Genomic DNA, 16,601 nt, shown 5'->3' with positions numbered 1-16,601 from the left:
CCCGCTCACCCTGAAGCTGTGGGATATACTCGATGGGGAGAGGGTGCTCACGGCCATGGCCTACACCAACCTCAAGGTGCACAGGAGTAAGTGAGCCCCTGGGAGCCCAGGGGTGTGGGGGGGGTAGCAGGGGCGGTGACCCTGTGCTCTGAGCAGCACCCAGACCTGGGGCGGGGGGACTGTGGGGCAGGCGGGTGCAGCGGGGCTCCCTGAGAGGAGCAGTGGGCAGGGGCCATCCCGGCCAGCGCACTGCCCACGGTGCTCCTGGGCACAGCGGGACCCCAGCCGCTGGCCTGGGGGCACCAGGGGCCACAGGGCGGGGCCCTCTGGGTCTGACTCTCGCCCACCACCCAGAGCGCCTCCTGAAGCTGCCCCTGGAAGGGCTCCGGGAGTTCCTCCAGGACTCTCTGGCCCAGCCCTGTGGTGCTCAGACACCTTCGGGCCTCCATGACCCAGCTCCGGAGGATGTGGTGCGACCTGCCCCCCGCCCCCAGGTGGGCTCAGGGCCCTGGCCCCTCCTGACTCGGCCTGCTGGGGCCACCCACAGGGGACAGAGCCCCCGGGGCCCCCATCCTCATCTCTGGGGCTCTCCTCTTCTGCTCTAGCCTCAGGGACCCCAGGCCAGGGCTGGGTGTGTGGGCACCCACAGCAGGGCCCAGGCACCAGTGTGGGGGGCTGAGCACAGGGTCAGGCCGGGGACCACGCGGGAGCCGTGAGGACCCCCGGGGCCCCCAGTGGGGGACACACAGCCTGCTGGAGACGCTGACCCCGTCGGCCTCTTTCCAGCGGGACCTGAGGAGTTCCCCACGAGGCCCCTGGGCATGGAGCGAGTGTCCCCGGCGCCCAGGCCTCTCCTCCCTTCTCCGGCCTCTGAGCCACCGCCCAGGGTGGAGGAGCCGGCCTCCCTGGGCCCAGCCACCCAGCCTGAGCCGCCCGGACCCCCTCCCGGCCAGGCCATCATCCAACTTCCCCCCCAGCGATGGAACTCCCTCCCCATCCTCCCAGTGCAACAAGACGGTGCAGGCAGGTGGCCCCCAGACATGGTGGGCTTGAAGACAAAAAATGGGGTCCCCTTCCCTTCGGCACCTGCCTGGGCCACCCCAGAGGCCCCGTGACGGACCAGGCCCTGGAGCACCCCCTGGACTCCCATGACGGGGTCCCCCCAGCCCCCGAGGGACGATGCTGTCGAACCCAGGACACCCTTCCTGCCCCGCAGCCATTGCAGCTCGTGCTCCTCGCTGGGCAGTGACAGGCACAGCCAGGGCAGAGCCAGGGAGGCGCTGAGCCCGCTGCCCCGAGGCCCCGCACAGGCCCAGGACCCTCTGTCCTCCACGGAGCAGCTCGATGCTCGCGGGCCTCGGGGTCAGAGCGTGGCGGTGAGTGCGGGGGCCCGGAGGCTCTGGCCCGCCGTCACCGTGTCCTGCCTTGTCTCGCTGTCCCTCCCAGAGGGAGGCACCCCCCGCACAGGACACCAGCCCCTGACCCAGAGGGACCTGGGCTGGCCTGGCCCCAGGCTCTGTGAGGGCAGGGGCGACTCGAGCCACCCCCAGGCCCAGCGCTAATGGGATCCAGCGCCCCAGGGCCCTGGCCAGGCCTGCGTTCTGGCCCCGGGCTGAGCTAGCCCTCACCGCCGGATGTGGCCTCCTGGGCCCTGGGCATGCCCCACAGATCCAGGTCGCTGACCTAGGGCAGCCCTGGGGATCCCAGGACACCCCAGGGCAGGGCAGCAGGGGCAGGCCCGTGGGCCCCACCCGCACCCACACCAGGAGGCAGGCTCCTCCACATGCTGGGGCTCTAGCAGTCAGTCACCAGGCCCCAGGGGGCCCGAGGCTGGGGTTCAGCTGCCTTGCGGGGACCCAGTGCAGGAGCCCATGGGCCGCAGGTCTACATCAGCCCTGCTGTCCCCAGAACCGCCTCTCAACGCCCCAACCTCAGGACATGCGCCCCCACCCGGAGTCCACACAGGCTCCCAGGTGGGGGACTCCAGCACCCGTACCCCTGTGGGATTCCCACTTTCCTCTAAGGACAGGAAGGTCTCCCAGGGGAAGGCGCACACCCTCGGCTCTGAGCCCGTTTGCTGCTGCAAGTTCAATAAAGTGTTGTTGTGTGAAAATGCATGGCCGGCTTGTTTCTGTGTCTCCCGGAGCTCTGTGAACGGGGTGCGGAGACACCCAGAGAGGAGGAGGGGGACCGCCCAGGCCCCGACCAGCCCCTGCAGGGGCGCCGCCAGGCACACACAGCTGACGTCCCCACGTGCCTTCCAGGGGTGGCCAGACGCCAGGGTCAGGACCCCACAGACTCTACTGTGACTTAGCCTGTGCCCGTGGCCTGGACGGGCCTGGGACAGAGTGACAGCCGGGGAGCCTCAGGTCACCAGGGTCTGTGTTAAGCGCCCTGGGAGGTCTGTGCTATATATTTCTCTTAGGACACTTTTGCTGCATCCCAAGGGTTTTGGACCACTGTGTTTTCATTTTGGTCTGTTTCCATGTTTTTTTTTTTTTCAAAGATTTTATTCATTTATTCATGAGAGACACAGAGAGAGAGAGGCAGAGACACGGGCAGAAGGAGAAGCAGAGGAGAAGCAGAGCAGCTCCATGCAAGGAGCCTGATGTGGGACTCGATCTCGAGACTCCAGGATCACGCCCTGGGCCAAAGGCAGGCGCCCAACTGCTAAGCCACCCAGGGATCCCCATCCATGTATGGTTTTTATTTCTTCTTTGATTTCCTGATTGACCATTCATTGTTTAGCAGCATGTTGTTTAACTTCTATGTACTTGTGGTCTTTCCAAATCTTGTGGCTGACCTCAAGTTTCACTGCATTGTGGTCAGAAAATATACATGGTGTGATCTCAGTTTTTTTTGTAGTTGTGAAGGTCTGATCTGTGACCCAGTACGTGATCTGTTCTAGAGAAAGTCCCATGTGCACTGGAAAAGGCTTTATATTCTGCTTTAGGATGAAATGTTCTGAATATATCTGTTGTCTATCTGGTCCAGCATGTCATTCAAAACCATTGTTTCCTTATTGAGTTTCTGCTTATATTATCCATCCATTGCTGTAAGTGGGGTGTTAAAGTCCCCTACTATTATTGTATTATTATCTTTTTTTATTTTTTAATTTGTAGGAGTTGAAAATTTTTTAAGGGTGTTTTCTGTTTTTCCCCCTAAACATGAATCATTCAAGTAAAACCAACTTAACTATAGAAATGTAGCAAAGTAAGGGGAAAGAAGCACAACAACCCAAGGGGCAAAGGTTGGGGGAGGGGCAGTCCACATATAACATAGGCATTAATGCTATATGATTCACCTGCTCGGGACAGTCTCCCCAGAAGGCAAGCACAAGGACCCATTTTAAAAGGATATTTTCCCCCCAAACATCCAAGAATGTTTCAACTTAAAGCTTAAGGTTAAAAAAAAGGAAAGAGAAAACAACCCACCCAACCATAACCACCTTCCTTAATTGATCATACGAGTTTTCATTTTATAAAAAGACTAATAAAAATATTGAAAAAAATGTTTTCTCATCTTATATTTGTAAAGATAATAGAATTCAGAAGTTTAAAAAAAAAAAAAGAATTCAGAAGTTTCTTAGAAAACAGACCAGAAACTGCTTTCCAGTTTCCACCCCTGTTGCTGAGAGGATCAGCAGGACTATAAAGTTTGGGATACTGGAGCTGGGGGTGGAGAATGGGATGCCCAGCCCAGAAGAACTCAGAAAATATTGGGGTGGGGGGCACGTGGGGTGTGGTTAGCAGCACGCCATGGGATACATGGCTGTGCAGAAAAGGGGAACACAAGGTGGTCAGAAAGGCCTTGAACTCCTTGACATACAAAACCGGTTTTTACAAAGATCCAAGCAGTTTGGTCCCAAACTGAGGTGAACACTTCAATGTTTATTCACATGCTTTGTTTTCTCTTTAAAGAATCAAAGTTGCCCAAATTAAATCTTTCTGCTATTATTACTACACATGCCTTAAAAAAAAAAAAAAAAAAGGAAGAAGAAGGGCTTTTAAAATCCGGATAAGGGAGAAGAGATCAAAAATCAAATTAGTCCTCTTAGCTCCAAATCAAAGTAAGAACAAAACTGTTGGGGTCTAATAGGGAACAAACAAAAATCCAAGTATCGCTCTCCCCTCCCTACCCCAGCCCCCACCCCACACACCAACAACAAATGAGAAACACAGCTAAAGCCCAATGTGTTCTGCTCAAGAGCTGGGCCTGACCCCAGTCTCCTCAGCCGGCTGCCTCTGTCCAGTGGGACACAGCGCCAGGGAAGCTTTCGGCTGGAGTGGGATTCTGCGCGGCTGGCTGCTGGGGGTAGGGGTGGGACGTTTGCAGTCTTGAGGCTCCTCCGTCTTGCTGTTCACCAGCCATCTTCCCAGTGCCCTCTGTGCCCTGGGCAGGGGCTCCCACCAGTGTGGCCCCTACTCAGTTGTGGGCTGTAAGTTGTCCTTCTCTTTTCGGTTCTCTGTCCCACTCTCGTCGTCTTCAATCTCCCCTTCCTCCCCACTAAACTTGTCATGGACCCATTTGGGGCTGGGGCTGGATTTCCAGAACATGAACCGGCCTCAACCGCGGCGGAAGGCTCCTCGGCTCCGACCGCCACTCACCCACTTCTCACTGCCTTCACCTTCAGGGTCATCATGCAGATAATACTTCTTGCTCTTGGGCGTTTACTCAGGGTCCCACTCCTCCTCCAGGTTTCTCTTTTGAAAATCGTTGTTGCTGTTGTAGTTGTTGTTGTTACCAGAGTAGGTGCCTCTGCCCCAGCCTCTCCCTCTGGGCTCGAAATTGAAAGGTCCCGTTAGCCCTGCCGCCTCTTTCATTTGGACCCACGAAGTCCTTGGTCCCTAGTCTTGACTTGTCAAAGCCCGTGCTGCTCTCTTCCCTCTCCTCTGTTTCTTCAGTGTACCCTTCTGCTTTGTAGGAGTGGGATGACCGGGAGGAAGAGGAGGACCTGGACTGGCCTCGTGCCCTCTGATGCTTCTTCTGCTTCTTTGATCCTTTATGAGTTTTCCCTGTTTTCTCAGCTAATCTTTCCCTTGAGTGGCTTGAGTCTCGGGAATCCACTGACTCTCTTGATTTACCTCGTTTAAGATCTCTCTCCTTATATTTTTTATGACGTTCAATATCAAGGCAGAGGTCAAGAGGATCATCTTGGTATTTTCCCTCAGCCTTGTAGCCAGGTTTCCATGGACTTTTCATTTCATCATGAGCCAAACCATGTTTGCTGCACGTACTGGGAGAAATGTCTATCCTCCTGTGTACTTCTGGGCTTTTCTTGTTTTTAGCTGCCTGCTGCTCAGTTCCTCTCTTCGGGTATTTAGTAAAACGCTCATGCAATGTCATTCCTGAGGACCCAAAGTGATGCTCTTTTATGTGGTGAACAATGGTCACTATATGCTGGTCAAACAGTTCAGAGGGGCTCCGCTGAGACTGAGCTGACTGTATGTGCTGGAAAATGGAACACAATTCCTGTTCCTTTTTGTTGCTATGGACTAGATCCCAACAAAGCTTGTGTTCCTGAGCCAATAAGCCACTTGGTCTTGCAAGGTCCTCATCAAAAGAGTCCATCCGGACATTGACCTGGGCCTCTCGAGTAATGGAAAATGAAGACTTCCCCATGCAAAAGTCTCCCTTGGCTCCTAACTTCTCTCGGCTCTCAGAGGTCTTTCTTGGGGGAGGTGACGAGCTTTTCTCCTGGACTGCTTTGTAAGTGGTCACTCAGAAATTCTTTTCAGGCATGAATCCTCTGTACCCACTTTCAGTTCTCTTGGGCCCTCCCTGATCCTCCTTTTTTGATCTTTCAGAGAAAGATTCCTCCTCCAGCTGCTCTGTTTTCCTCTGCTTTTCCTTCCCTAGAGGTGCATGCATACACCAGGCCTTCCCATTTGCCTGACTTCTCTTCCTGGTTTTTGTTTGCACCTGCTATGACTTTCGACATAAATTTGGGTTCATCATCAAACTCCAATTCCTTCCTTCCCTTAGCTTTGTCCTTATCTTGATCATCCATGTCATCCTTATGAAGTCGGCCATCTTCTCAAAGTCATCTCGAAGCTTATACCTTCTGAGAGACTGGCTACCCCGAAAAGACTTCTCTGTATCAGTTTTGGGAGCAAATGGATCAGATTTCATTTTTGAACCACCCAAGCCTGTGTCAGAGAAGCTCCCTTTCTCTTTCATTTTTCTCTTTATCAGTATTGATTTGTTTCTTCACCTTATCTTTTCCATTCTCTGTGTTCTATTCTTCTAGGTACCTCTTTGTAGCCTCCTTCTTCTGAGACAAGCCATACGTGGAGCCAGTGGCCAGTGGACTCTCACCCAAGGACCCAGAGCTATGATCAAATGGACTTTGGTGTGTTCCAGCCTGGTACCCAGCACCACTCTGCAGAGTTGAGCCCATCTGGGATGTGTTGGAAAGTGGAGGGCTAGGTTTTGGCACAGGGCTAGGTCAGGGTGAGCACCGCCTCACCACCACAGACTGGAGTGGGCTTTTGAGAGCAGGGCTTTGCTCCAGGGGACTCAACTCAGAAACTGCAGAGGCCCGTGATGCAGAACCAGCACTGTAAGTGGTGGCATCTGGCCATGGTTTCGATCTGTCAGATGCTTTTGTATCTTGAGAGGTGCCTCCAGAGAACATCTGCTCCTTGGCCTCATCACCTTGGTTATCCCTGGCAGCCTGAGATGGCCAGCTACCCTTGGAAGAGGACTTTTTCTTCTTTGCAGACTTGCGCTTAGAAGATTCCACTCGGCTGTAGTTGGAGGAAGAATGAGAGGATGAGGAGCACCTTGACCTGTCAGAGGAAGACTTATCAGAGTTTCTAGAATGGCTCCTGGACCTTGGTGAAGGGGACCTTCTCTTTGGGGATGGGGATCCGGGAACGGCCCCACAAGGACTGTATGCTTGCCGGTAGTTCTGCCATTTGAGCGGTAGTTTCCATAGCCTCCTCGGTTATACCATGGATAAAAGCCTTTGTTGCACCCACGGAAATAATAGGGCCTTCTGTAGCCTCTGTTGTGACCTCGGAAATCCCGATTCTGATATACTCTTGGGTGATTTCTCTCCCTGTTATGAGCTGGAGAATATGATCTGGAACGAGACCTAGATCTCAGCCTGCGCTTCCTTGAACAAGAGACAGATCGACTTCGGGACCGAGACTTCAAAAATGAACAAGAACAAGACCTTGATGCAAATCTTGAGCAAGAAGTTAGAGATCCAGACTTGGATTTGTTTGTATTTGACATCTCTGAAGAGAGCGTCACTTTTCAATTATACCTTATTTGAACAATGATTCAACTTGCACCGGATCCCAGATACCACCACAAAAGAACACTGGCATGGTCACTGGCTTCTCCAATTTACAAAGTCAGGATACAATTCTGGGCCCACCGCAGCGATCACAGCTGCAGCCTCGCAACGGCACAACCGGCCCCTATTATTGTATTATTATCAATGAGTTCCTTTATGTTTGTTATTATTTTATATATCTGGGTGTCCCCATTTTGGGTGCATAAATATTTACAATTGTTAAATCTTCTTCTTGGATAGACCTCTTAATTATGATATACTTCCCTTTTTCGTCTTTAGTTTAAAATCTAGTTTGTCTGAGATAACTGTTGCTGTTCTGACTTTCTTTCGATGTCCATTTGCATAAATGTTTTCTCATTCCCTCACTTTCAATCTGCAGGTGTCTTTAGGTCTAAAATGAGTCTCCTGGAGGCAGCATATAGGTGTGTTTTATTTTTTCATTCTGACACCCTGTCTTTTAATTGGAATGTTTAGTTCATTTGCATTCTGAGTACTTATTGATAGATAATTTATTGCCTTTTTATTACATGTTTTATCATTGTTTCTAGAGATTTTCTGTTTCTTTCTTGTCTTTGTCACTTTTGGTCTTTTCTTTCCGCTCAAAGAGTCCCCTTTAATATTCTTTTGCAGGGCTGGTTTAGTAGTCACAAACTCCTTAATTTTTGTTGACTGGAAAACTCTTTATCTCTCCTATTCTGAATGAGTCTACTGGATAGAGTATCCTTGGCTGCAGATTTTTCCCACTTAGCACTTTGAATATATCATGCCACTTTCTTCTGGCATGCAAAGTTTCTATGAAGAGATCTGCAGCTAGCCTAAATGGGCCTTGCCTTATAAGTTAGGGACTTCTTTTGTCTTCATGCTTTTAGAATTTGTTTTCCTTATCACTATATTTTGCAAATTTAAGTGAAACATGTCTTGGTGTTGGCCTGTTTTTGTTGATTTTGATGTGAGTTCTCTGTGCCTCCTGGATCTGGATATCTGTTTCCTTCCCCAGATTAGGGAAGTTTTCAGCTATTATTTCCTCAAATAAGTTTTCTGCCCCCTTTTCTCTCTTCTTCTTCTTCCGGAACTCCTAAAATATGAATGTTGTTACATTTTATGGAGCCACTGAGTTTCCTAAGTCTATTCTCATGTTGCTGTAATTCTTTCTCTCTTTTGTTCAGCTTTATTATTTTCCATTATTTTATCTTCTATATCATTATTCATTCCTCTGCTTCTTCCAACCTTGTGGTCATTGCATCCAGTCTGTTTCTAATTTCAGTTATTGCATTTTTCATTTCTGATTGATCCTTTTTTAACTCTTCTATTCGCTGCAGTAAGGGCCTCCCTGAAGCCTTCCAGTCTTTTCTCAAGCCTAGTAAGCATCCTTAGATTGTTGCTTTAAATTCTCCATCAGGCATGTTACTTCTGTTTCATTTAGATCTCTGGCCATGATTTTATCTTGTTCTCTCATTTGGGATAAATTCCTCCATCTCAATATTTTGCCTAAGTCTCTGTCTTCTCTGTGTTGGAAAACCCTGTTATGTTTCCTTCTCCTGAGAGTACTGGCTTTATGAAGAAGAGGTCATATAGTGTCCATGGTGCTTCAGGGAGTGTCTCTGCTGTGTGATGCATATACTCTGCTGCCCTATCCTTTAGGCCAGTCGTCTGCAGAGGTTCCCCTTACCTGCAGTGCAAAACATTTGGTCCCTGGCCAGAATGTGGAGAATTTTAACTGGGCGTGCTCTGGTCTGCTTGTTAAATGAGACCTGATACTACTTCCACTAGAAATGAAGCCCTGCAGAACTCTCTAGTGGGGAAACATGGTGTGGGGTTTCCATAGATCTTCCAGGGAAGGTGCCCACTGTGCTGAGACTGAGGCAAGCTTGACTGGGAAGGGCAGTATGCCCAGAGTGCAGGTGGGTGGGACTTAATGTAAGCAGGTTAGGCAGCCAGAGTTGGTGCTGAGCTGCTTTCCTCAGGTGACTCTGTTTATGCTGAGGGACATGGCAAGGGGAAGGGAACTGGCACTGGCTGACTCCTTTGTCCCTGGAAAAGTGTCTCCCTGAACTCTGCCTCTCAGGACCGGCTTTGAGAAGAGTAAATAATCTCCCCTTGTGTACCCCAAGAATTCTTTAGATCACTGTTTCCACGCCATCTACTCCTGGGTTATTTGCCTATCTTTTCTCCAGGAGTAGGGCAGCACCCAGGGCTCTATCCCAGCCAAGTCCCAGGTGATGAGTTTTAATAGACAATACTAAAAGCCAATCCACAAAATGGAAAAAAATGATAATGTGAACTTCCTAAACTTAAAGCGTCTACTCTGTAAAAGTAGAAGGTCTGTGAGAGACCTTGCTCAGAAAACTAAAAGGCAACCCATAAACTGGGAAAATATTTGCAAAATATATATCTGATAAAGAATTTGTATGCAAAATATACCCAAAAAACTCTCAGAACTCAACAATAAGGAAACAACCTAATTGATAATCAGTAAATATCTGGACAGATGCCTGGACAAAGAAGATAAACAGATACCAAGTACACATACAAAAATATGTCTGACATCATCATTAGGAAATTACAAATTAAAACAACAGTGAGATAGTACTGCACATCTAAATGCTAAAATCCAAAAAACGAGGATACCAATTATTGGAAGATGAAGAACGACAGGAACACTCCTTCACACTGAGGGAAATGCATGAACAGCCACTATGGAAAGTAGTTAGGCAGTTTTTTCCAAAGCTAAATAAGTCCCATCTTAGGATCCAACCATTGTAATTCTAGTATTTAGACAATTGCTTTGAAAATTATTTCCAGGGATCCCTGGGTGGCGCAGCGGTTTAGCGCCTGCCTTTGGCCCAGGGCGCGATCCTGGAGACCCGGGATCGAATCCCACGTCAGGCTCCCGGTGTATGGAGCCTGCTTCTCCCTCTGCCTATGTCTCTGCCTCTCTCTCTCTCTCTCTCTGTGTGACTATCATAAATAAATAAAAAAAAAATTTAAAAAAAAAAAAGAAAATTATTTCCAAACAAAAACTAGCATGCAGCTATGCACAGAAGCTCTATTCATAATGGTTAAAAACACAAAGAAATCAAAATTTCCTTCAATAGATGAATTCATAACCAACCTGGGGTGCATTCATGTGAAGGAAGCAGAATACACTACCTCCAAATATGCCTATATTGGGGCTGATTAATTTTAAGAAACAGCAGACAGAGGAGAATCTCTGAAAAACCAGGTAGAGGTTGCTGTTTGATGAGAGACACTTATAAATGAAAGCTCCATTTGTAAGTGTGTCTCCCTCTCTCTCTCTCCATACCAGAAACAGAGGAATAACAATCTCAAGAAACTTTTATCAAAAGAAGGCACAGGGGCAGCCTAGATGGCTCAGCGGTTTAGTGCCATCTTTGGCTCAGGGTATGATCCTGGAGACCCGGGATTGAGTCCCACATCAGGCTCCCTGCATGGAGCCTGCTTCTCCTTCTGCCTCTGCCTCTCTCTCTGTGTCTCTCGTGAATAAATAAATAAAATGTTTTTTTTAAAAAAAGAGAAGACACAGGCTTAAATCTGTATAACAAACATACCCTCATTTCCTGTGTTCACCTGATAACATCCCTTACTGGCCTTCCCACCACCCAAAATCATTTCGTCTTTTTTTTTTTTTTTAAGATTTATTTATTTATTTGGGGGGGGTGCATGTGTGGAGGGAAGGGGAGAGTCAGAGGAAGAGAGAGTGTGAATCAGGCTCTCCACTTGGCATCTCATGCAGAGCTCAATCCCATGACCCTGAGACCCATGAACCTGAGCCAAAACCAAGATTCAGAGGCCCAATCAACTGCACCACCCAGGAGCCCCCATTTTGTCTTTAGATGAAGATGGCATTTAGGGTGATGACTCAGCCACTTTGAAGAGTTACTCCATTTTTCTGGGTATCTCCCATGTATATTAAACTTCTGTTTGTTTTTCTTCTATTAATCTATTTACCAATAAAAAGAAATAAACCATCATCCAACAAAGACATAGATGAATCTTACATGTATTTTGCTAAGTCAAAGAATCCAGACTGAAAAGTCTGAAAAAGCTAAACAGTTTGTAGGACATTCTGGAAAAGGCAAAACTACAGAGATAATAAGGATCATGGAGTGGGGGATTGAGGTATGCCATGATACTTTAATGATAGATACTGGTCAGTATTTGTTTATCAAAATCCTAACATTTTTGCATCATAAAGGATAGTCATAATCTACTCAAGTTATTTAGGATGTGGGAATGTCACAGGATGGTGTATGGGCCAAGGGCAGGCCACCCTGAATGTGCCACTTTGGCGTATTGATTATTTTATTTTATTTTTTATTTGTGTATTTATTTTTAACCCTGTATTGATTATTTTAAATAAAACTTACTTAAGAAAAAAAAAAAAGAGGTGGGGCGCCTGTGTAGCTCAGTCAGTTAAGTGACTGACTCTTGATTTCAGCTCAGGTCATGATCTCAGGGTTGTGAGATCAAGCCCCATATCAGGCTCTGCCCTGGGCATAGAACCTGCTTAAGATTTTCTCCCTCCCTCAGCTCTTCCCTCCCTCTCTCCTTGGCTGTAAAAGAATTAAATTAAATCAAATCAAATCAAATTAAAGAGAGTCTATGTAAGAGAGACTCTGTCCCTCTGGAAGCAGGAAATAAATCCCCATATGAAGATCTCCCTGTGTCAGGAGGTAGAGACTTCCTTATCACCAGAGATGGGAAATTTAAAGCTTAGAAGGCTGTATAAACAATCGTTATTACTTTTTACTAATTTACTACCTCAGCCCAGAATCTGTTTAGAATTCCTTACTTTCCATAGTTCCACTATTGTATACATTGCTGCTATAAACATTGGGGTCCAGGTGCCCCTTTGGATCACTACATTTATATTTTTGGGGTAAATAAGTCATAATGCAATTGCTGCATCATAGGGTAACTCTATTTTTAACTCTTTGAGGAACCTCCATACTGTTTTTCCAGAGTGGTGGTGCCAGCTTACATTCCCACCAGCACCGTAAGACGGTTCCCCTTTCTCTGCATCATCACCATTTGTTGTTTCCCGACTTGTTAATTTTAGCCATTCTGACTGGTGTGAGGTGGTATCTCATTATGCTTTTGATTTTTATTTCCCGGATGCTGAGTGACGCGGAGCATTTTTCATGTGTCTGTTGGCCATTTGTATGAAGCTAAACTATGGAAAGGGCCCAGATGTCCATCAATAGATGAATAGATAAAGAAGATGTGGTATATATACAGTGGAATATTACTTAACCATGAAAAAAGGAAAAGAAATCTTGCCATTAGCAATGATGTGAGTGTACTATGCTAAGTGAAATAAGTCAATCAGAGAAAGCAATTATCATATGATTTCACTCATATGTGGGATTTAAGAAACAGAATAGAGAAACATAGAAGAAGGGAGAGAAAAATAAAACAAGACAAAATCAGAGAGGGAGATAAACCATAAAAGAGATTCTAACTACAGGAGACAAACTGAGGGCTGCTGGAGGAGTGGAGTTGGGAGAATGGCGTAGCTGGGTGATGGGCATTAAGGAGGGCAAGTGATGTGCAGCCCAATGTGGCTCAGCAGCTGAGCACCACTTTCGGCCCAGGGCATGATCCTGGAGACCCGGGATCGAGTCCCACATGGGGCTCCCTGCATGGAGCCTGCTTCTCCCTCTGCCTGTGTCTCTTTCTCTCTCTGTGTGTCTCTCATGAATAAATAAATAAAATCTTAAAAAAAAAAAAAACTTGGGCAAGTGATGTACTGAGCACTGGGTGTTACATACAATTGATGAATCACTGATCTCTACCCCTGAAGCTAATAATACACTATATGTTAATTAACTGAATTTAAATAAAATTTAAAAAATTTTAAATGAACTCCTTACCAGTTGAAGCTCCCAAGGTTAAGTTTTCTTGTCCTATGAATTTGTCACAGGTTTATTTTCTCTTTGTCCAAAAAGTTTAGAAACTGGGTGCTTTGGTATTTCTTTAGGTGTCAATTTCATTATTGGACCTCTAAGTGTACACAATTAAACTTTGTTTTTGTTTTCCTCCTGTTAATCTGTCTCATGTCAATGTAATTCCTAGTCCTACTGGAAGAACCTTAGAATGAGGAAAATTTCTTTCTCCCCTTCAGTGGAATACAGACTGTGACAAATAACCTAACTGTATTAGAAACACAAGGATGGGGAAAAAAAGCCCTCATTGTAGATTGTTTAACAAAAGGCAATGACCTAAGTAACTTTGGAAATGCATGGAATCTATGCACTAAAGAAAAAAAGTACTGTATGTATACAGTGGGCCCTGTTTCTTGCAATTCTTTCCCAAGGGTGGTAGCTAATAGTTCTGAAAATGCCACATCTGTAATCTGTAAAAAATGAATTAAATAATTGCCAGGTGGTGGGAGCCAGGCTTCTCACTGTTGTAGTAGGAAGTTACAGATCTGCAAAGGGAGAAAAATCACAATATCTGTGTGATGATGGACCAGGTAGGAGATATCATTATAAACTCATCTTTCACTTAATATAGATATGGACAGTTCCACATAGAAATCTTTATAAGTAGGTATGTTTACACAGGTTGGAATATGTGCACATATTTCCTTGCATTGTCTGCTGAGCACATTTAGTCCTCATGTAAGACTTTAATACCATTCTCTAATAAAGAACCAGGGAGCAGCCCGGGTGGCTCAGCGGTTTAGCGCTGCCTTCAGCCTAGGGTCCTAGAGACCTGGGATCGAGTCCCATATCGGGCTCCCTGCATGGCGCCTGCTTCTCCCTCTGCATGTGTCTCTGCCTTTCTCTCTATCTCTCTGTGTCTCTCATGAATAAATAAATAAAATCTTAAAAAAAAAAAAAAAAGGAACCAGGGCTCTTTGAAAAATTGCCGACACTCAGACTAAGACAGTAAATGTAGGAGCCAGGATTATCTTGAAGTATCAGAAAGTAAGGAAGAACCAAGAAAAAAAATCCACAAAGATGGAATTATGTCAAAGGAAAACAGGAATCAATGGAAAGCATTCTCAGTAGCCAAAGCAGGAATGAACCAGCAGCCAAACACAGCAGTGCAGGAGTACGATCAACAGCCTAAAATGACTACCCAAGTGTCCATGCTAGTAAACATAAATGATTATTTATAAAGGAAACCACAATGGGACGCCTGGGTGGCTCAGCAGCTGAGTGTCTGCCTTTGGCTCAGGGTGTGATCCTGGAGTCCCAGGATCCAGCCCCACATCGGGGTCCCTGCAGGGAGCCTGCTTCTCCCTCTGCCTGTGTCTCTGTCTGTGTGTCTCTCATGAATAAATAAGTAAAATATTAAAAAAAAAAAAGATAAAAAGAAAACCACAAGCACAAAAATGGAGTCACCTGTGTTAAGAGCCCCAGGTCAGCATATGGTTTCACTCATATGTGGAATATAAGAAATAGTGAAAGAGATTATAAGGGAAAGGAGGGGAACTGAGTGGGAAAAATTAGAGAGACAACCCATGAAAGACTCCTAACTCTGGGAAACAAAGTGTTGCAGAAGGGGAGGTGGGTGGGAGGATGGGGTAGCTGGGTGACGGGCACTGAGGGGAGGATACTTGATGGGATGAGCACTGGGTGTTATATGTTGGCAAATTGAATTTAAATTAAAATTTAAAAATAAAATAAAAAATAAAAATAAAGAGACTCAGGTCAGTGAATCAAAATTTAATACCTAATCTAAATGCAGTTTCACACACATACCCCATGTAACCTTTAACCAGTCAACCTGGAAAATGTATTGAATGGCCTCTTTGTTCCCCTTAGGATGATGACCTTGCCTAAAACAATGCATCCTTTGCTAATAATTTCCTTTTTTCAATACCCTCTCTACTTTTAAAAATATTTCCTTCCCTACAATTCAAAGAAGCTCCTTTCTATTTGCTAGATGGGATGATGCCCATTTCATGAATTGTTTCATGAAGTCATTGTGATCTTTTAAATTACTTGGTTGCATTTTCATCAACATATTACAAGGGTTTTTTTTTTATTTACAATTTTTTGAAGATTTTATTTGTTCATGAGAGACAGAGAGAGAGAGAGAGGCAGAAATACAGGCAGAGGGAGAAGCAGACTCCATGCAGGGAGCCCAATGTAGGACTTGATCCTGGGTCTCCAGGATCAGGCCCTGGGCTGAAGGCGGTGCTAAACCTCTGAGCCACCAGGGCTGCGCTATTACAAGGTTTTTTTACAAATGGGTTGAATAGACCTCTCCTACTAAATAGTCCAAATAATAGATATGTGCACTTAGCCATCATCCATCAAGGGGGTGGAGCTAACTCCCCTCTCCTAAAAGTGTGCGCTCCACATAGTATTTTCCTGCTCAAGAAGACACACCATACACACATGGGAAAGAGTAACCTCATGGTAGGGAAGCCTGACCAACACTGCTTCAGCCAGGTGACCGTTAACAGAGACAGTGACAAGTGGCCTCCAGAGCATGTTCCTTTGATACAAAATGATGACAGAGCACTTTACCTCTGTGATCTGCTTCCTCAGAACCATAATCCTAGTTTAATTATGAGGAAAACACCAAGTAAATCCCAATGCAGGACTTTTTACAAAATACCTGAGCAGTTCTCCTCAATACTGCCGAGGTCATTGAAACGAGGTGAGTCATATACTGTCACAGCCAAGAAGAGCCTAAAAAGACATTATGACCATAGGTCACGTGGTACCCTGCATGGGATCCTGGAGCAGGAAAACATAGAACAGAGAGACCTGAATAAAATATTGCCTTAGTAAATAATAACCTATCAATATTTGTTCATCAATTGAGACAATTCTTTGAAAAATTAGAGAGTAGAAATTAAAGGTCAAATAAGAGAAACTTATTGCATCGGACTGGAAGCCTAGAGGAAATGAGTGATTTCTTAGTAAACTTACACATTAATAAGATGGATCCTAAAATGAGGGAAAACAAACAAACAAAAAAGATCAGTTGGCCATTCAGGGACCTCTCCCTCCTGCTGGTTCTCCTCCCATTGTTCTGGGGTTTTCCTCCCAGGAATAGAGAAGAAACAGGGAGAGAGCTGTTCTAGAGCTCCCCTGAGGTGACCTCACTCACTGTCTTGTCACCCCCAGCCAAGTGAGGACACACTGTGCACACGGAATCTCAGGGACTATTGATCCTGATGTGTTGGCTGGCACTTTTTGGATGGCAAGGGACTGGACACACTTACTGAAGTAAAAGAAATTAATATTTTTAAATGGTAGAAATAAATTATTACTTGCAAGAGGTAAGTTAAGAATGGGTTTGGAGGGGC

General features: G+C 46.3%; 1 pseudogene; it reads right to left on the bottom strand.

Annotated features, from left to right (window-relative positions):
* Positions 1-4,162: 4,162 nt before the first annotated feature.
* LOC100686878 lies at positions 4,163-7,396 on the bottom strand (annotated as a pseudogene).
* Positions 7,397-16,601: the final 9,205 nt, after the last annotated feature.

Source organism: Canis lupus, chromosome 13 (genome assembly GCF_011100685.1).
Source record: "Canis lupus familiaris isolate Mischka breed German Shepherd chromosome 13, alternate assembly UU_Cfam_GSD_1.0, whole genome shotgun sequence".
NCBI classification, from domain to species: domain Eukaryota; kingdom Metazoa; phylum Chordata; class Mammalia; order Carnivora; family Canidae; genus Canis; species Canis lupus.
The sequence above is the reverse complement of the archived record's forward strand: the minus strand, read 5'-3'. Positions and strand labels throughout refer to the sequence as shown.